Source organism: Danio rerio, chromosome 9, assembly GCF_052040795.2.
Source record: "Danio rerio strain M-AB ecotype USA chromosome 9, GRCz13ab, whole genome shotgun sequence".
NCBI lineage: Eukaryota > Metazoa > Chordata > Actinopteri > Cypriniformes > Danionidae > Danio > Danio rerio.
Window position 1 is genome coordinate 46,564,056 of NC_141029.1, and position 20,945 is coordinate 46,585,000.

The window sequence follows — 20,945 nt, forward strand, 5'->3', positions numbered from 1 at the left end:
TGAATTAGCATGTTATTAGCAAGATTCTAGTATGAACTAGCATGTCACTAGCATGATTCTAGTATGAATTAGCATGTCACTAGCATGAGTCTAGTATGAATTAGCATGTTACTAGCATGATTCTAGTATAAATTAGCATGTTATTAGCATGATTCTAGCATGAATTAGCATGTTATTAGCATGATTCTAGTATGAATTAGCATGTCACTAGCATGAGTCTAGTATGAATTAGCATGTTACTAGCATGATTCTAGTCTAAATTAGCATGTTATTAGCATGATTCTAGCATGAATAAGCATGTTACTAGCATGATTCTAGCATGAATTAGCATGTTACTAGCATGATTCTAGTATGAATTAGCATGATTCTAGTGTGAATTAGCATGTTATTAGCATGATTTTAGTATGAGTTAGCATGTTATTAGCATGATTCTAGCATGAGTTAGCATGTTACTAGCATGATTCTAGCATAAATTAGCATGTTACTAGCATGATTCTAGGATGAACTAGCATGTTACTAGCATGATTCCAGTATGAATTAGCATGTTATTAGCATGATTCTAGCATGAATTAGCATGATACTAGCATGATTCCAGTATGAATTAGCATGTTACTAGCATGAGTCTAGTATGAATTAGCATGTCATTAGGTTGATTCTAGTATGAATTAGCATGTTATTAGCATGATTCTAGCATGAATTAGCATGTTACTAGCATGATTCCAGTATTAATTAGCATGTTATTAGCATGATTCTAGCATGAATTAGCATGTTACTAGCATGATTCCAGTATGAATTAGCATGTTACTAGCACGATTTTAGCATGAATTAGCATGATTCTAGCATGAAGTTAGCATGTTGTTAGCATGATTCTAGCATGATTTAGCATGTTGTTAGCATGATTCTAGCACGAATTAGCTAGTGCTAAGGTGTTGCTAGGTGGTTGCTAAGGTGTTGATAGATTGTTGCTAGGGTGTCCTACGTGGTTGCTAGGTGGTTGCTAAGGTGTTGCTAGGCGGTTGCTAGGGTGTTTTGAGTGGTTGCTAGGTGGTTGCTAAGGTGTTGCTAGGTGGTTGCTAAGGTGTCCTAAGTGGTTGCTAGGTAGTTGCTAGGGTATTCTGAGTGGTTGCTAAGGCGTTGCTAGGGGGTTGCTAGGGTGTCCTGAGTGGTTGCTAGGTGGTTGCTAAGGCATCGCTAGGTGGTTGCTAGGGTGTCCTGAGTGGTTGCTAGGTGGTTACTAAGGCGTTGCTAGGCAGTTGCTAGGGTGTTCTGAGTGGTTGCTAGGTGGTTGCTAAGGTGTTGCTAGGCGGTTGCTAAGGTGTCCCAAGTGGTTGCTAGGTGGTTGCTAAGGTGTTGCTAGGTGGTTGCTAAGGTATTCTAATTGGTTGCTAAGGCGTTGCTAGGCGGTTGCTAGGGTGTCCTGAGTGGTCGCTAGGCCCTTACTAAGGCATTACTAGGCCGTTGCTAGGCGGTTGCTAGGGTAATTTGGGTGGTTGCTAGGCAGTTGCTAGGGTACCCTGGGTGGTTACTAGGCAAGCCTCACATACATGCTTGATAAAACATTTAAACTAAGTAAGCATGTCTAGCAAGTTACAGTACTTGGCTAGTCAATATTAGCATGTAGCTAATCACTGCTAGCATGTGTAGCATATAGGAAGTTCCGTTTGCTAGCATGAGTCAAACGAGCCAATCTCCAAGTCTCTACGATGTTCGGATGCTGAGATATGGCTGTTGATGAATGGTTGCTAGGGTACTTTGTTTTGTTGCTATGGGCGAGGTTACAGAGTGCACTTGAATGTGGTTGGCTGTCTAAGTCAAATGAACCAACCCCCATGTCTCTATGACACTGCTATGCAAAGATATGCATCTTGGCCTATTTTAATGGAAGTCTATGGAATCAATTTGGGGGCGTGGCTTGTGAGCCTCATTATCATATTGAGATGCTCATTGGTTGTCTGAGTCAGATGAGCCATCCCCCAAGTCAATAGGACACTGCTAAGCAAAGATATGCATGTAGGCCAGTTATTACCATGAGTCTAGTATGAATTAGCATGTTACTAGCATGATTCTTGTACAAATTAGCATGTCATTAGCATGTTTCCAGTATGAGTTAGCATGTCATTAGCATGATTAGCATATAAGTAGCATGTTGCTAGCATGATTGGCATGTCATTAGTATGTTAGAATTATAAGCATTTGAAAGCACAGCTAAGTACAGTCTATAGGACAGTTGCTAGGGTGCAGTATGTGGTAGTTAGGGGTGTGGCTAGAAAGTTAAAAGGCCATCAGTGATTGGCTGCTGGCTAGACTGAGTTAAATGAGCCCAGCCATTAGTCTCTATGACAGTCTGATGCAGAGTTATGAGCTCACAAAGTTTGATCCCATGTTAAGTCAATGAGAGTCTTTTGTAATGGAAGTCTACGGGACAGTTGCTAGGGTGCAGTATGTGGTAGTTAGGGGTGTGGCTAGAAAGTTAAAAGCTCATCAGTTATTGGCAGTTTGGTAGTCTGAGTTAAATGAGCTCAGCCATTAGTCTCTATGACAGTCTGATGCAGAGTTATGAGCTCACAAAGTTTGATCCCATGTAAAGTCAATGAGAGTCTTTTGTAATGGAAGTCTACGGGACAGTTGCTAGGGTGCAGTATGTGGTAGTTAGGGGTGTGGCTAGAAAGTTAAAAGCTCATCAGTTATTGGCAGTTTGGTATTCGGAGTTAAATGAGCTCAGCCATTAGTCTGTGGGACAGTCTGATGCAGAGTTATGAGCTCACAAAGTTTGATCCCATGTTAAGTCAATGAGAGTCTTTTGAATGGAAGTCTATGGGACAGTTTCTAGGGTCCAAAAGTGGTTGCTAGGGCGTGGCTAGAAAGTTTAAAGGTGATCAGTCATTGACAGTTTGATAGTCTGAGTTAAATGAGCCCAGTTAGAGTTCTGTGCGACAGTCTGACGCAGAGTTACGAGGTCACAAAGTTTGGTCCAATGTTAAGTCTATGGGATTTTTCCGACAGTCCCGGGACGTTTTTCGGAAAACCGAAAGTCCAATCAGTCTGAGGAGATATAGCATACCGAGTCAGAATAGTTTGGAGGTCTGGTGTGAGTTTGGTGGTAATAGTTCGAAAGTTCAAGGAGTAGATAGAGTTTGAATTTTAGTCTCAGAAGAAGAATAATAATAAAATTAACTAGATTATTAAAGTTCGTCGAGACAAACTTTAGGCTGGCTTGAGAAAGCTTTAATTTTTAAGTTTTAAAAAGCAATTTTAAGTTAAAAGTAGCTTAAAGTTTTAAAGCAGTTTTAAGTTAAGTAGCTTAAAGTTTTAAAGCAGTTTTAAGTTTAAAGTAGTTTAAAGTCTTAAAGCAGTTTTAAGTTTAAAGTAGTTTAAAGTTTAGCATGATTCTAGCATGAATTAGCATGTTACTAGCATGATTCTAGCACAAAGTAGCATGAATTAGCATGTTACTAGCATAATATAGCATGATTCTAGCATGAATTAGCATGTTACTAGCATGATTCTAGCATGAACTAGCATGTTATTAGCATGATTCTAGCATAAATTAGCATGATTCTAGCATGAATTAGCACGTTTCTAACATGACTTAGCATGCTATAAGCATGATTTTCACATGGATTAGCATGCTACTAGCATGAATTAGCATGATTCTAGCATGAATTAGCATGTTACTAGCATGATTCTAGCATTAATTAGCATGATTCTAGCATGAATTAACATGTTGTTAGCATGATTCTAGCATGACTTAGCATGTTATTAGCATGATTCTAGCATGGATTAGCATGCTACTAGCATGATTCTAGCATGAATTAGCATGTTACTAGCATGACTCTAGCATTAATTAGCATGATTCTAGCATGAATTGGCATGTTGTTAGCATGATTCTAGCATAACTTAGCATTGTATTAGCATTTTTGTAGAATGGATTAGCATGCTACTAGCATGATTCTAGCATGAATTAGCATGTTACTAGCGTGATTCTAACATGATTCTAACATGAATTAGAATGATTCTAGCATGTATTAGCATGCTACTAGCATGATTCTAGTATGAACTAGCATGTTCTAGCATGATTCTAACATGAATTAGCATGTTACTAGCACGATTCTAGCATGAATTAGCATGATTCTAGCATGAATTAGCATGTTATTAGCATGATTCTAGCATGAATTAGCATGTTGTTAGCATGATTCTAGCATGACTTAGCATGCTATTAGCATGATTCTAGCATAAACTAGCATGTTACTAGCATAATTCTAGCATGAATTGGCATGATTCTAGCATGAATTAGCATGGTTATTAGCATGATTCTAGCATGAATTAGCATGATACTAGCATGGATTAGCATGCTACTAGCATGAATCTAGCATAAATTAGCATGAATTAGCAAGTTATTAGCATGATTCTAGCATGAATTAGAATGATTCTAGAATGACTTAGCATGTTACTAGCATGATTCCAGCATGAATTAGCATGTTACTAGCATGATTCTAGCATGAATTACCATGTTATAAGCATGATTCTAGCATGAATTAGCATGTTGTTAGCATGATTATAGCATTACTTAGCATGCTATTAGCATGATTCTAGCATGAATTAGCATGTTAGTAGCATAATTCTAGCATGAATTGGCATGATTCTAGCATGAATTAGCATGTTACTACCATGATTCTAGCATGAATTAGCATGATTCTAGCATGAATTGGCATGTTACTAGCATGAATTAGCATGATTCTAGCATGGATTAGCATGATTCTAGCATGTATTAGCATGCTACTAGCATGAATCTAGCATAAATTAGCATGAATTAGCAAGTTATTAGCATGATTCTAGCATAAATTAGCATGCTACTAGCATGAATTAGCATAATTCTAGCATGACTTAGCATGTTACTAGCATGATTCTAGCATGAATTAGCATGTTACTAGTATGATTCTAGCATGAATTAGCATGTTACTAGCATGATAGATAGATTAAAATAGTTTGAAGATAGATAGATAGATAGATAGATAGATAGATAGATAGATAGATAGATAGATAGATAGATAGATAGATAGATAGATAGATAGATAGATAGATAGATAGATAGATAAAAACAGTTTATAGATAGATAGATAGATAGATAGATAGATAGATAGATAGATAGATAGATAGATAGATAGATAGATAGATAGATAGATAGATAGATAGATAAAAACAGTTTATAGATAGATAGATAGATAGATAGATAGATAGATAGATAGATAGATAGATAGATAGATAGATAGATAGATAGATAGATAGATAGATAGATAGATAGATAAAAACAGTTTATAGATAGATAGATAGATAGATAGATAGATAGATAGATAGATAGATAGATAGATAGATAGATAGATAGATAGATAGATAGATAGATAGATAGATAGATAGATAGATAGAGTTGATAGATATACAGACAGACAGACAGACAGACAGACAGACAGACAGACAGACAGACAGACAGACAGACAGACAGATAGATAGATAGATAGATAGATAGATAGATAGATAGATAGATAGATAGATAGATAGATAGATAGATAGATAGATAGATAGATTAAAACAGTTTATAAATAGATAGATAGATAGATAGATAGATAGATAGATAGATAGATAGATAGATAGATAGATAGATAGATAGATAGATAGATAGATAGATAGATAGATAGATAGATAGATAGATAGATAGATAGATAGATTAAAACAGTTTATAAATAGATAGATAGATAGATAGATAGATAGATAGATAGATAGATAGATAGATAGATAGATAGATAGATAGATAAAAGCAGTTTATAGATAGATAGATAGATAGATAGATAGATAGATAGATAGATAGATAGATAGATAGATAGATAGATAGATAGATAGATAGATAGATAGATAGATAGATAGATAGATAAAACAGTTTAGTTAGATGGATGGATGGATGGATGGATGGATGGATGGATGGATGGATGGATGGATGGATAGATAGATAGATAAAAACAGTTTATAGATAGATAGATAGATAGATAGATAGATAGATAGATAGATAGATAGATAGATAGATAGATAGATAGATAGATAGATAGATAGATAGATAGATAGATAGATAGATAGATAGATAATGCTCACCCATAAGTATGACAGTCTGATGGAAAGCTATGAGGTCGCAAAGTTTGATCTAATGTTAAGCCAATGACAGTCTTTTGCAATGGAAGTCTATGGGACAGTTGTTGCTAGGGTGCAGTATCTGGTAGTTAGGGTGTGGCTAGAAAGTTATAAGCTCATCAGTAATTGGCAGTTTGGTAGTCTGAGTTAAATGAGCTCAGTCATTAGTCACTATGACAGTCTGATGCAGAGTTATGAGCTCACAAAGTTTGGTCCCATGTAAAGTCAATGACAGACTTTTGAATGGAAGTCTATGGGACAGTTTCTAGGGTCCAAAAGTGGTTGCTAGGGCGTGGCTAGAAGGTTTAAAGGTGATTAGTCATTGGCAGTTGGAGAGTCTGAGTTAAATGAGCTCAGTTAGAAGTCTGTGTGACAGTCTGACGCAGAGTTATGAGGTCACAAAGTTTGGTCCAATGTTAAGTCTATGGGATTTTTCCGACGGTCCCGGGACGTTTTTCGGAAAATCGAAAGTCGGATCAGTCGGAAAAGATATGGCATACCGAGTCAGAATAGTTTGGAGGTCTGGTGTGAGTTTGGTGGTCATAGCTCGAAAGCTCTAGGAGGAGATAGATTTTGAATTTTAGTCTCAGAAGAAGAAGAATAATATATAAAAAAAATAATAAGTTTAAATAGGATTTCAGTAGTCTGGCTTGTTTCTCAAGCCAGCCTAATAATAATAATAAGTTTAAATAGTAGAACAGTAGTCTGGCTTTGACAAGCCAGCCTAACTAGACAGTAAAGTTCGTCGAGACAAACTTTGAGGCTGGCTTGACAAAGCCTGTTGGTAATAGTTTGTTTAGTTTAAAAACAGTTTGAAAAAGTATAAGTAGCATGTTATTAGCATGATTCTAGCATGCATTAGCATGTTTCTAGCATGGATTAGCATGGATTAGCATGTTATTAGCATGAGTGTAGTACAAATTAGCATTTTATTAGCATGATTCTAGTATAAATTAGCATGTTTGAAAAAGTTTTTTCAAAGTTTGAAAAAGTATAAGTAGCATGTTATTAGCATGATTCTAGCATCATTAGCATGATTCTAGCATGGATTAGCATGTTATTAGCATGAGTGTAGTATAAATTAGCATTTTATTAGCATGATTCTAGTATAAATTAGCATGTTATTAGCATGCTTCTAGCATGAATTAGCATGTTACTAGCATGATTCTAGAATAAATTAGCATGTCACTAGCATGATTCTAGTATGAATTAACATACTGCTAGCATGATTCTAGTATGAATTAGCAGGTTATTAGCATGATTTTAGCATGAATTAGCATGTTACTAGCATGATTCTAGCATGAATTATCATGTTGTTAGCAAGCATCACTAGCATGATTCTAGTATGAATTAGCATACTGCTAGCATGATTCTAGTATGAATTAGCAGGTTATTAGCATGAATTAGCATGATTCTAGTATGAATTAGCATGTTACTAGAATGATTCTAGCATGAATTAGCATGTTACTCGCATGATTCTAGCATGAATTAACATGTTATTAGCATGATTATAGTATGAATTAGCATGTTACTAGCATGATTCTAGCGTGAATTAGCATGTTATTAGCATGATTCTGGCATGCATTAGCATGTTACTAGCATGATTCTAGTATGAATTAGCATGTTATTAGCATGATTCTAGTATGAATTAGCATGTTACTAGCATGATTCTACTATGAATTAGCATGTCACATAGCATGCTTAGGTGGTTGCTAGGGTATTCTGAGTGGTTGCTAAGTCGTTGCTAGGCAGTTGCTAGGGTGTCCTGAGTGGTTGCTAGGTGGTTGCTAGGCTGTTGCTAGGTGGTTGCTATGGTGTTCTGAGTGGTTGCTAGGTGGTTGCTAAGGCATTGCTAGGCGGTTGCTAGGGTGTTCTCAATGGTTGCTAAGATGTTGCTAGGTGGTTGCTAGGGTGTTCTGAGTGGTTGCTAAGGTGTTGCTAGGCGGTTGCTAGGGTGTTCTAAGTGGTTGCTAGGTTGTTGCTAAGGTGTTGCTAGGGTGTTCTGAGTGGTTGCTAGGTGGTTGCTAAGGTGTTGCTAGGTGGTCGCTAAGGAGTCCTAAGTGGTTGCTAAGCGGTTGCTAAGGTGTTGCTAGGTGGTTGCTAGGGTATTCTGAGTGGTTGCTAAGGCGTTGCTAGGCGGTTGCTAGGGTGTCCTGAGTGGTTGCTAGGTGGTTGCTAAGGTGTTGCTAGGTGGTTGCTAGGGTGTCCTGAGTGGTTGCTTGGTGGTTGCTAAGGCGTTGCTAGGCGGTTGCTAGGGTGTTCTGACTGGTTGCTAGGTGGTTGCTAAGGTGTTGCTAGGTGGTTGCTAAGGTGTCCCAAGTGGTTGCTTGGTGGTTGCTAAGGTGTTGCTAGGTGGTTGCTAAGGTATTCAGAGTGGTTGCTAAGGCGTTGCTAGGCGGTTGCTAGGGTGTCCTGAGTGGTCACTAGGCCCTTATTAAGGCATTACTAGGCCGTTGCTAGGTAGTTGCTAGGCGATTGCTAGGGTAATTTGGATGGTTGCTAGGCAGTTGCTAGGGTACCCTGGTTGGTTACTAGGCAAGCCTCACATACATGCCTGATAAAACATTTATACTTAGTAAGCATTTCTAGCAAGTTACAGTACTTGGCTAGTCAATATTAGCATGTAGCTAATCACTGCTAGCATGTGTAGCATTTAGGAAGTTCCGTTTGCTAGCATGAGTCAAACGAGCCAATCTCCAAGTCTCTACGATGTTCTGATGCTGAGATATAGCTGTTGATGAATGGTTGCTAGGGTACTCTGTTTTGTTGCTATGGGCGAGGTTACAGAGTGCACTTGATTGTGGTTTGCTGTCTAAGTCAAATGAACCAACCCCCATGTCTCTATGACACTGCTATGCAAAGATATGCATCTTGGCCTATTTTAATGGAAGTCTATGGAATCAATTTGGGGGCGTGGCTTGTGAGCTTCATTATCATATTGAGATGCTCATTGGTTGTCTGAGTCAGATGAGCCATCCCCCAAGTCAATAGGACACTGCTAAGCAAAGATATGCATGTAGGCCAGTTATTAACATGAGTCTAGTATGAATTAGCATGTTACTAGCATGATTCTTGTACAAATTAGCATGTCATTAGCATGTTTCCAGTATGAGTTAGCATGTCATTAGCATGATTAGCATATGAGTAGCATGTTGCTAGCATGATTGGCATGTCATTAGCATGTTAGAATTATAAGCATTTGAAAGCACAGCTAATTACAGTCTATAGGACAGTTGCTAGGGTGCAGTATGTGGTAGTTAGGGGTGTGGCTAGAAAGTTAAAAGGCCATCAGTGATTGGCTGCTGGCTAGACTGAGTTAAATGAGCTTAGCCATTAGTCTCTATGACAGTCTGATGCAGAGTTATGAGCTCACAAAGTTTGATCCCATGGAAGTCAATGAGAGTCTTTTGTAATGGAAGTCTACGGGACAGTTGCTAGGGTGCAGTATGTGGTAGTTAGGGGTGTGGCTAGAAAGTTAAAAGCTCATCAGTTATTGGCAGTTTGGTAGTCTGAGTTAAATGAGCTCAGCCATTAGTCTGTATGACAGTCTGATGCAGAGTTATGAGCTCACAAAGTTTGATCCCATGTAAAGTCAATGAGAGTCTTTTGTAATGGAAGTCTACGGGACAGTTGCTAGGGTGCAGTATGTGGTAGTTAGGGGTGTGGCTAGAAAGTTAAAAGCTCATCAGTTATTGGCAGTTTGGTAGTCGTAGTTAAATGAGCTCAGCCATTAGTCTGTAGGACAGTCTGATCCAGAGTTATGAGCTCACAAAGTTTGATCCCATGTTAAGTCAATGAGAGTCTTTTGAATGGAAGTCTATGGGACAGTTTCTAGGGTCCAAAAGTGGTTGCTAGGGCGTGGCTAGAAAGTTTAAAGGTGATCAGTCATTGGCAGTTTGATAGTCTGAGTTAAATGAGCCCAGTTAGAGTTCTGTGCGACAGTCTGACGCAGAGTTACGAGGTCACAAAGTTTGGTCCAATGTTAAGTCTATGGGATTTTTCCGACAGTCCCGGGACGTTTTTCGGAAAACCGAAAGTCCAATCAGTCTGAGGAGATATAGCATACCGAGTCAGAATAGTTTGGAGGTCTGGTGTGAGTTTGGTGGTAATAGTTCGAAAGTTCAAGGAGGAGATAGATTTTGATTTTTAGAGTCAGAAGAAGAATAATAACTAGAACCTAAAGTTCGTTGACGAACTTTGATGTTGGCTTGAGAAAGCCAACGTGACTGCGCCGGGGACTCGAAGGCAGTTGGCAGGAAGCACAGCGGTTGAGAAGTGGTTGCTAGGCGGTTGCTAAGATGTTGCTAAGGCATTCCTAGGTAGTTGCTAGGGTGTTCTAAGTGGTTTCTAGGCTGTTGCTAGGGTCCACTGGACTGTTAATCGGAAGGCCTCATTTACATTTTTGATCAAATCGAGAGAGAGAGAGAGAGAGAGAGAGAGAGAACTGATTTGTTGAGGTTGTTTAATGCAGATCACTATAGTATAGTTAGTATTTATAGTATATATTATAATCTGAACAAAATTACATTATAATAAATATCATATAAAGAAAAATATTAAATTAAAATACTAATGAAACAATAGCACATACATTTAGTTAATTTGTCTTTTATTTAATCAGTCTTATCAGTTTTGCAGTTAATAAAGAGTACAGTCAATTTACAGTAATTTGCAGCGTTATATATATAGTTATAGTTATATAGTTATATACAGTTTACAGGAAGAAAATTGCATTAAATACAATATTAGGCCATCTTCATCACGTGGTTAATTCTGACCAATGACGTTGTTTCACCCCACTGGCCACTAACACAATGTTATAATCGTAATATTTAATTGTCATCACCTGGGTGATTTTATTTATTTTTTGGTACAGCATAGGCCAAAAGCTTGGCTTTCATTGTCATTATCACAAGTGAGGAGAAGGCTCTTTTGCGGTACAGAATATTCTGTTTTGAAAGAAATATCTGAAGTAAACTTATGTTTTTGCCAACATAAAAGGGGGATAAAAAATAATCCTTATAACACTAACCATAAATGTGTGTGTGTGTATGTGTGTATATATATATATATATATATATATATATATATATATATATATATATATATATATATATATATATATATATATATATATACACACACACACACACACACACACACACACACACATATATATATATATACATATATATATATATATATATATATATATATATATATATATATATATATATATATATATATATATATATATACACACTGTTGAAGTCAGAATTATTAACCCCCAGTTGATTTTTTTTCCCTTTTTTAAATATTTCCCAAATGGTGTTTAACAGAGCAAGGAAATTTTCACTGTATGTCTGATAATATTTTTTCTTCTTGAGAAAGTCTTATTTGTTTTATTTCGGCTAGAATAAAAGCAGTTATTAATTATTTAAAAACCATTTTTGGGACACAATTATTATCCCCTTTAAGCAATTTTTTTTTTTGATAATCTACAGAACAAACCATCGTTATAAAATAACTTGCCTAATTACCCTAACCTGCCTAGTTACCCTTATTAACCTAGTTAAGCCTTTAAATGTGACTTTAAGCTGTATAGAAGTGTCTTGAAAAATATCAAGTCAAACATTATTTAATGTCATCATGGCAAAGATAAAATAAATCAGTAATTAGAAATAGGTTTTTAAAACTATTATGCTTAGAAATGTGCTGAAACAATCTTCCCTCCATTAAACAGAAATTGGGGAAAAAATAAACAGGGGAGCTAATAATTCTGACATCAACTGTATGAATATATATATATATATACAGGGCTCGAACTTAACTTTTTTACTTGGTAGCACCGGTGCTCCCAACTTCAAATATTCAGGGGCACCAAAATAAATTTAGGAGCACCAGAAAAAATTTAGGAGCACCCACCAAAAATGAATGAGCACCGCTGCAAATTGCTTTTTAAGGGATTTATTGTATTTTAAAACAACATCAATAGGACTGACAAAAACCAGAAACAACTATCTAACTAATGCTGCGAAGACATTGATATTTGTGTGCAATAATTCTAAAATGAATGTCTAATAATTAGGCCATAGAATATTAGTGATGATGAAAATGACAATAATAGTAACAATGAATTCCATTTCTCATTATGATACTGCCTTGAATGTGCATGAATGTAGGTTATCTGCTATAAAATGTCTGTTACTTTATATAAAATAATTGTATAGTTTGCATCAAACAAAAATGAAGCATTGCAGTAAGAAATATTGATTTTGTACTGCTGTTTTTATATGCATGTCAATTTAATAAATAATATTTCTGCTACAAAACAAACAAAAGATTATAATAAATAATTCAATTCAATGATGAAAGCTGCAAAGCAGTCATCAGTAAATAAATAAAAAAATAATATACACCTCAAAAAAGAATAGACAAAAGAAAGAAAGTAAAGTCTCAATTCTTTAAAAGTTTTGGTTTCAGTTTGTGTCAATTTAAAGGTTCAGTCTGAGATGATCTTCATTTTTCTGTGTTTGTGGAAAAGCTGGCGAGTCAGCCGACCCAATTTATGAGCAGGCAGAGCAGGATTGTTGCACTAACCATCGGCGCAATACTGGTCTTTGTTATGAGCCGCAGTTTCAGTGATCTCAGCTGGTGGATCATTATTCACCACGTGACGTGTCACGATCTCTCTCATCTACACCTCAATTTTAGGTGGGGTTTGCAAACCTGTGTGCTTTAAGTTTTTACTCTTCAGCCGTTTGCATTTCCCGTGGTCATAAAAGCTCCTTCCCTGTCATCTGACAGCGGAATACCTTGAGTGATTGACAGCTAATATGAACCAATATAGCGGCAGGGAAGAGCGATTCAGCACGTTTTTACAAAAAATCAAAACAGGTCGCACTACAACCATTATCAGCAGTTGCACGAATGCGCCCAAATATGTTATGAGGTCGCATAGATTAATTTTCAGGCGCATATGCGACCAAAATGGTCGCAATTTCAGCTTCAAATGTTGTAACAAGCACGTCTAAAATGAGCCCGAATTTCTGTAGATTCAAAACAGTCAGTCCGGATATCCCCGCCTCTTAAAGGGCCAGTATTAAATTACAAAGGGCTCAAAAATAGTCTTCTGGCGCCATCTCGTGGACACTCTGACACGCTTTGAGTCTAAATTTTACCAATTTAATATAAAAAAATATTTATAGGAAAACTGTTATTTATAATTACACCAAATAAATATGATAATTATCAGCAATTTCAAACACATCTTTTGGCCAAATTTGAGGATTGTATACTTTTTTATATGCCCCAAATACTTGATACAATTTTTTAATTAAAAAAATTTTAATTCAAAAACTACAAATCTTATCGGCATGAGGACATACAGCAACCATCTCATGAGCAGAAGGCAGCTTTTGACCAAATTTGGGGCTTGTAGCATCTAAGCCCTGGGAGGAGAAGCGATTGCTTTTTTTTGGTCAGAAGCCGGAATAATAATAATAATAAGAATAAGTTTAAGTAGCATTACAGTATGTTGGCTTTCTCAAGCCAACATAATAAGTTTAAGTAGCATTACAGTATGTTGGCTTTCTCAAGCCAAAAATATTAAATTAAAATACTAATGAAACAATAGCACATACATTTAGTTAATATGTCTTTTATTTAATCAGTCTTATAATTTTTGCAGTTAATATATAGTACAGTCAATTTACAGTAATTTGCAGCATTATATATATAGTTATATAGTTATATACAGTTTACAGGAAGAAAATCGCATTAAAACAATATTATAGGACGTCTTCATCACGTGGTTAATTCTGACCAATGACGTTGTTCCACCCCACTGGCCACTAACACAATGTTATAATCGTAATATTTAGTTGTCATCACCTGGGTGATTTTATTTTATTTTTTGGTACAGCATAGGCCAAAAGCTTGGCTTTCATTGTCATTATCACAAGTGAGGAGAAGGCTCTTTTGCGGCACAGAATATTGTTTTGAAAGAAATATCTGAAGTAAACTTATGTTTTTGCCAACATAAAAGGGGGATTAAGAAATAATCCTTATAACCCTAACCATAAATGTGTGTATGTGTTATATATGTATATATGTATATATGTATGTATATATATACATATATACAGTTGAAGTCAGAATTATTAACCCCCTTTTGATTTTTTTTCCCCTTTTTTAAATATTTCCCAAATTATGTTTAACAGAGCAAGGAAATTTTCACTGTATGTCTGATAGTATTTTTTCTTCTTGAGAAAGTCTTATTTGTTTTATTTCGGCTAGAATAAAAGCAGTTATTAATCATTTAAAAACCATTTTTGGGACACAATTATTATCCCCTTTAAGCATTTTTTTTTTTTTGATAATCTACAGAACAAACCATCGTTATAAAATAACTTGCCTAATTACCCTAACCTGCCTAGTTACCCTTATTAACCTAGTTAAGCCTTTAAATGTGACTTTAAGCTGTATAGAAGTGTCTTGAAAAATATCAAGTCAAACATTATTTAATGTCATCATGGCAAAGATAAAATAAATCAGTAATTAGAAATAGGTTTTTAAAACTATTATGCTTAGAAATGTGCTGAAACAATCTTCCCTCCATTAAACAGAAATTGGGGAAAAAATAAACAGGGGAGCTAATAATTCTGACATCAACTGTATGAATATATATATATATATATATATATATATATATATATATATATATATATACACAGGGCTCGAAATTAACTTTTTTACTTGGTAGCACCGGTGCTCCCAACTTCAAATATTCAGGGGCACCAAAATAAATTTAGGAGCACCAGAAAAAATTTAGGAGCACCCACCAAAAATGAATGAGCACCGCTGCAAATTGCTTTTTAAGGGATTTATTGTATTTTAAAACAACATCAATAGGACTGACAAAAACCAGAAACAACTATCTAACTAATGCTGCGAAGACATTGATATTTGTGTGCAATAATTCTAAAATGAATGTCTAATAATATAGAATATTAATGATGATGAAAATAACAATAATAGTAACAATGAATTACATTTCTCATTATGATACTGCCTTGAATGTGCATGAATGTAGGTTATCTGCTATAAAATGTCTGTTACTTTATATAAAATAATTGTATAGTTTGCATCAAACAAAAATGAAGCATTGCAGTAAGAAATATTTATTTTGTACTGCTGTTTTTATATGCATGTCAATTTAATAAATAATATTTCTGCTACAAAACAAACAAAAGATTATAATAAATAATTCAATTCAATGATGAAAGCTGCAAAGCAGTCATCAGTAAATAAATAAAAAATAATATACACCTCAAAACAGAATAGACAAAAGAAAGAAAGTAAAGTCTCACTTCTATCCCTCTTTAAAAGTTTTGGTTTCAGTTTGTGTCAATTTAAAGGTTCAGTCTGAGATGATCTTCATTTTTCTGTGTTTGTGGAAAAGCTGGCGAGTCAGCCGACCCAATTTATGAGCAGGCAGAGCATTCTTGCGCTAACCATCGGCGCAATACTGGTCTTTGTTATGAGCCGCAGTTTCAGTGATCTCAGCTGGTGGATTATTATTCACCACGTGACGTGTCACGATCTCTCTCATCTACACCTCAACTTTAGGTGGGGTTTGCAAACCTGTGTGCTTTAAGTTTTTACTCTTCAGCCGTTTGCATTTCCCGTGGTCATAAAAGCTCATTCCCTGTCATCTGACAGCGGAATACCTTGAGTGATTGACAGCTAATATGAACCAATATAGCGGCAGGGAAGAGCGATTCAGCACGTTTTTACATAAAATCAAAACAGGTCGCACTACAACCATTATCAGCAGTCGCACTAATGCGCCCAAATATGTTATGAGGTCGCATAGATTAATTTTCAGGCGCATATGCGACCAAAATGGTCGCAATTTCAGCTTCAAATGTTGTAACAAGCACGTCTGAAATGAGCCCGAATTTCTGTAGATTCAAAACAGTCAGTCCGGATATCCCCGCCTCTTAAAGGGCCAGTACTAAATTACAAAGGGCTCAAAAATAGTCTTCTGGCGCCATCTCGTGGACACTCTGACACGCTTTGAGTCTGAATTTTACAAATTTAATATAAAAAAATATTTATAGGAAAACTGTTATTTATAATTACACCAAATAAATATGATAATTATCAGTAATTTCAAACACATCTTTTGGCCAAATTTGAGGATTGTATACTTTTTTATATGCCCCAAATACTCGATACAATTTTTTAATTAAAAAATTTTTAATTCAAAAACTACAAATCTTATCAGGATGAGGACATACAGCAACCATCTCATGGGCAGTAGGCAGCTTTTGACCAAATTTGGGGCTTGTAGCATCTAAGCCCTGGGAGGAGAAGCGATTGCTTTTTTAAGTCAGAAGCCGGAATAATAATAAGAATAATAATAAGAATAAGTTTAAGTAGCATTACAGTATGTTGGCTTTCTCAAGCCAACATAATAATAAGTTTAGAAAGGATAACAGTAGTCTGGCTTTGACAAGCCAGCCTAACTAGACAGTAAAGTTCGTCGAGACAAACTTTGAGGCTGGCTTGACAAAGCCTGTTGGTAATAGTTTATTTAGTTTAAAAACAGTTTGAAAAAGTATAAGTAGCATGTTATTAGCATGATTCTAGCATGAATTAGCATGATTCTAGCATGGATTAGCATGTAATTAGCATGAGTGTAGTACAAATTAGCATGTTATTAGCATGATTCTAGTATGAATTAGCATGTTATTAGCATGATTCTAGCATGAATAAGCATGTTGCTAGCATGATTCTAGAATAAATTAGCATGTCACTAGCATGATTCTAGTATGAATTAGCATGCTACTAGCATGATTCTAGCATGAATTAGCATGTTACTAGTATGATTCTAGCATGAATTAGCATGTTACTGGCATGATTCTAGCATGCATTAGCATGTTACTAGCATGATTCTAGTATGAATTAGCCTGTTACTAGCATGATTCTAGTTTGAATTAGCATGATTCTAGTGTGAATTAGCATGTTATTAGCATGATTCTAGCATGAATTAGCATGTTATTAGCATGGTTATAGTATGAATTAACATGTTACTAGCATGATTCTAGCGTGAATTAGCATGTTATTAGCATGATTCTAGCATGCATTAGCATGTTACTAGCATGATTCTAGTATGAATTAGCATGTTACTAGCATGATTCTAGTATGAATTAGCATGTTACTAGCATGATTCTAGTATAAATTAGCATGTTACTATCATGATTCTAGCATGAATAAGCATGATTCTAGCATGAATTAGCATGTTATTAGCAAGATTCTATTATAAATTAGCATGTTATGAGCATGATTGTAGTATGAATTAGCATGTTACTAGCATGATTCTAGTATGTATTAGCATGTCACATAGCATGCTTAGGTGGTTGCTAGGGTATTCTGAGTGGTTACTAAGTTGTTGCTAGGCAGTTGTTAGGGTGTCCTGAGTGGTTGCTAGGTGGTTGCTAAGGTGTTGCTAGGCGGTTGCTAGGGTGTTCTGAGTGGTTGCTAGGTGGTTGCTAAGGTGTTGCTAGGTGGTTGCTAAGGTGTCCTAAGTGGTTGCTAGGTAGTTGCTAGGGTATTCTGAGTGGTTGCTAAGGCGTTGCTAGGGGGTTGCTAGGGTGTCCTGAGTGGTTGCTAGGTGGTTGCTAAGGCATCGCTAGGTGGTTGCTAGGGTGTCCTGAGTGGTTGCTAGGTGGTTGCTAAGGCGTTGCTAGGCAGTTGCTAGGGTGTTCTGAGTGGTTGCTAGGTGGTTGCTAAGGTGTTGCTAGGCGGTTGCTAAGGTGTCTCAAGTGGTTGCTAGGTGGTTGCTAAGGTGTTGCTAGGTGGTTGCTAGGTTATTCTAATTGGTTGCTAAGGCGTTGCTAGGCGGTTGCTAGGGTGTCCTGAGTGGTCGCTAGGCCCTTACTAAGGCATTACTAGGCCGTTGCTAGGCGGTTGCTAGGGTAATTTTGGTGGTTGCTAGGCAGTTGCTAGGGTACCCTGGCTGGTTACTAGGCAAGCCTCACATACATGCTTGATAAAACATTTATACTAAGTAAGCATGTCTAGCAAGTTAAAGTACTTGGCTAGTCAATATTAGCATGTAGCTAATCACTGCTAGCATGTGTAGCATATAGGAAGTTCCGTTTGCTAGCATGAGTCAAACGAGCCAATCTCCAAGTCTTTATGATGTTCGGATGCTGAGATATAGCTGTTGATGAATGGTTGCTAGGGTACTTTGTTTTGTTGCTATGGGCGAGGTTACAGAGTGCACTTGAATGTGGTTGGCTGTCTAAGTCAAATGAACCAACCCCCATGTCTCTATGACACTGCTATGCAAAGATATGCATCTTGGCCTATTTTAATGGAAGTCTATGGAATCAATTTGGGGGCGTGGCTTGTGAGCTTCATTATCATATTGAGATGCTCATTGGTTGTCTGAGTCAGATGAGCCATCCCCCAAGTCAATAGGACAATGCTAAGCAAAGATATGCATGTAGGCCAGTTATTAACATCAGTCTAGTATGAAATAGCATGTTACTAGCATGATTCTAGTACAAATTAGCATGTCATTAGCATGTTTCCAGTATGAGTTAGCATGTCATTAGCATGATTAGCATATGAGTAGCATGTTGCTAGCATGATTGGCATGTCATTAGCATGTTAGAATTATAAGCATTTGATAGCACAGCTAATTACATTCTATAGGACAGTTGCTAGGGTGCAGTATGTGGTAGTTAGGGGTGTGGCTAGAAAGTTAAAAGGCCATCAGTGATTGGCTGCTGGCTAGACTGAGTTAAATGAGCTCAGCTATTAGTCTCTATGACAGTTTGATGCAGAGTTATGAGCTCACAAAGTTTGATCCCATGTAAAGTCAATGAGAGTCTTTTGTAATAGAAGTCTACGGGACAGTTGCTAGGGTGCAGTATGTGGTAGTTAGGGGTGTGGCTAGAAAGTTAAAAGCTCATCAGTTATTGGCAGATTGGTAGACGGAGTTAAATGAGCTCAGCCATAAGTCTGTAGGACAGTCTGATGCAGAGTTATGAGCTCACAAAGTTTGATCCCATGTTAAGTCAATGAGAGTCTTTTGTAATGGAAGTCTACGGGACAGTTGCTAGGGTGCAGTATGCGATAGTTAGGGGTGTGGCTAGAAAGTTAAAAGCTCATCAGTTATTGGCAGTTTGGTATTCGGAGTTAAATGAGCTCAGCCATTAGTCTGTAGGACAGTCTGATTCAGAGTTATGAGCTCACAAAGTTTGATCCCATGTTAAGTCAATGAGAGTCTATTGAATGGAAGTCTATGGGACAGTTACTAGGGTCCAAAAGTGGTTGCTAGGGCGTGGCTAGAAAGTTTAAAGGTGATCAGTCATTGGCAGTTTGATAGTCTGAGTTAAATGAGCCCAGTTAGAAGTCTGTGCGACAGTCTGACGCAGAGTTATGAGGTCACAAAGTTTGATCCAATGTTAAGTCTATGGGATTTTTCCGACAGTCCCGGGACGTTTTTCGGAAAACCGAAAGTCGGATCAGTCGGAAAAGATATAGCATAAAGAGTCAGACCAGTTTGGAGGTCTGGTGTGAGTTTGGTGGTAATAGTTTGAAAGTTCAAGGAGCAGATAGATTTTGAATTTTAGTCTCAGAAGAAGAATAAATAAAAACTAGAACCTAAAGTTCGTTGACGAACTTTGATGTTGGCTTGAGAAAGCCAACGTGACTGCGCCGGGGACTCGAAGGCAGTTGGCAGGAAGCACAGCGGTTGAGAAGTGGTTGCTAGGCGGTTGCTAAGATGTTGCTAAGGCATTCCTAGGTAGTTGCTAGGGTGTTCTGAGTGGTTTCTAGGCTGTTGCAAGGGTCCACTGGACTGTTAATCGGAAGGCCTCATTTACATTTTTGATCAAATCGAGAGAGAGAGAGAGAGAGAGAGAGAGAGAGAGAGAGAGAGGACTGATTTGTTCAGGTTGTTTAATGCAGATCACTATAGTATAGTTAGTATTTATAGTATATATTATAATCTGAACAAAATTACATTATAATAAACATCATATAAAGAAAAATATTAAACTAGATTCTTAAAGTTTGAGAACAAACTTTGAGGCTGGCTTGTGAAAGCCTGACGGTAATAGTTTATTTAAACAGTTTTAAAAAGTATGAAAAGATAGATAGATAGATAGATAGATAGATAGATAGATAGATAGATAGATAGATAGATAGATAGATAGATAGATAGATAGATAGATAGATAGATAGATAGATAGATAGATAGATCAGCATGTTATTAGCATGATTTTAACGTGAAATAGCATGTTGTTAGCATGATTCTAGCATGAATTAACATGTTACTAGCATGATTTTAGCATGAATTAGCATGTTGTTAGCATGATTTTAGTATGTATTAGCATGTTACTAGCATGATTCTAGCATGAATTAGCATGTTACTAGCATGATTCTAGCATGAATTAGCATTTACCCTGCATGATTTTAACATGAATTAGCATTTGACTAGCATGATTCTAGCATGAATTAACACAATTCTAGCATAATTTAGCATGTTGTTAGCATGATTCTAGCATGAATTAGCATGTTCTTAGCATGATTCTAGCATGATATAGCATGTTACTAGCATGATTCTAGCATGAATTAGCATATTACTAGCATGATTCTAGCATGAATTAGCATGTTGTTAGCATGCTTCTAGCATGAATTAGCAGGTTGCCAGCATGATTCTAGCATGAATTAGCATGTTGTTAGCA

General features: G+C 36.5%; 1 protein-coding gene and 1 long non-coding RNA gene across 2 annotated transcripts in view; both read right to left on the reverse strand.

Annotated features, from left to right (window-relative positions):
- The window catches only part of pde1a (phosphodiesterase 1A, calmodulin-dependent), a 259,650-nt gene that overhangs the window by 190,810 nt on the left and 47,895 nt on the right, over positions 1-20,945 (reverse strand). The gene's annotated exons all lie outside the window — the stretch shown is intronic.
- LOC147842426 (uncharacterized) lies at positions 1,318-19,835 on the reverse strand. Its single transcript, XR_015499876.1, has 4 exons — positions 16,711-19,835; positions 9,613-10,354; positions 8,624-9,413; positions 1,318-1,450 (listed from the first exon to the last, which is right to left on the reverse strand). It is a non-coding gene; the product is annotated as an uncharacterized LOC147842426 (long non-coding RNA).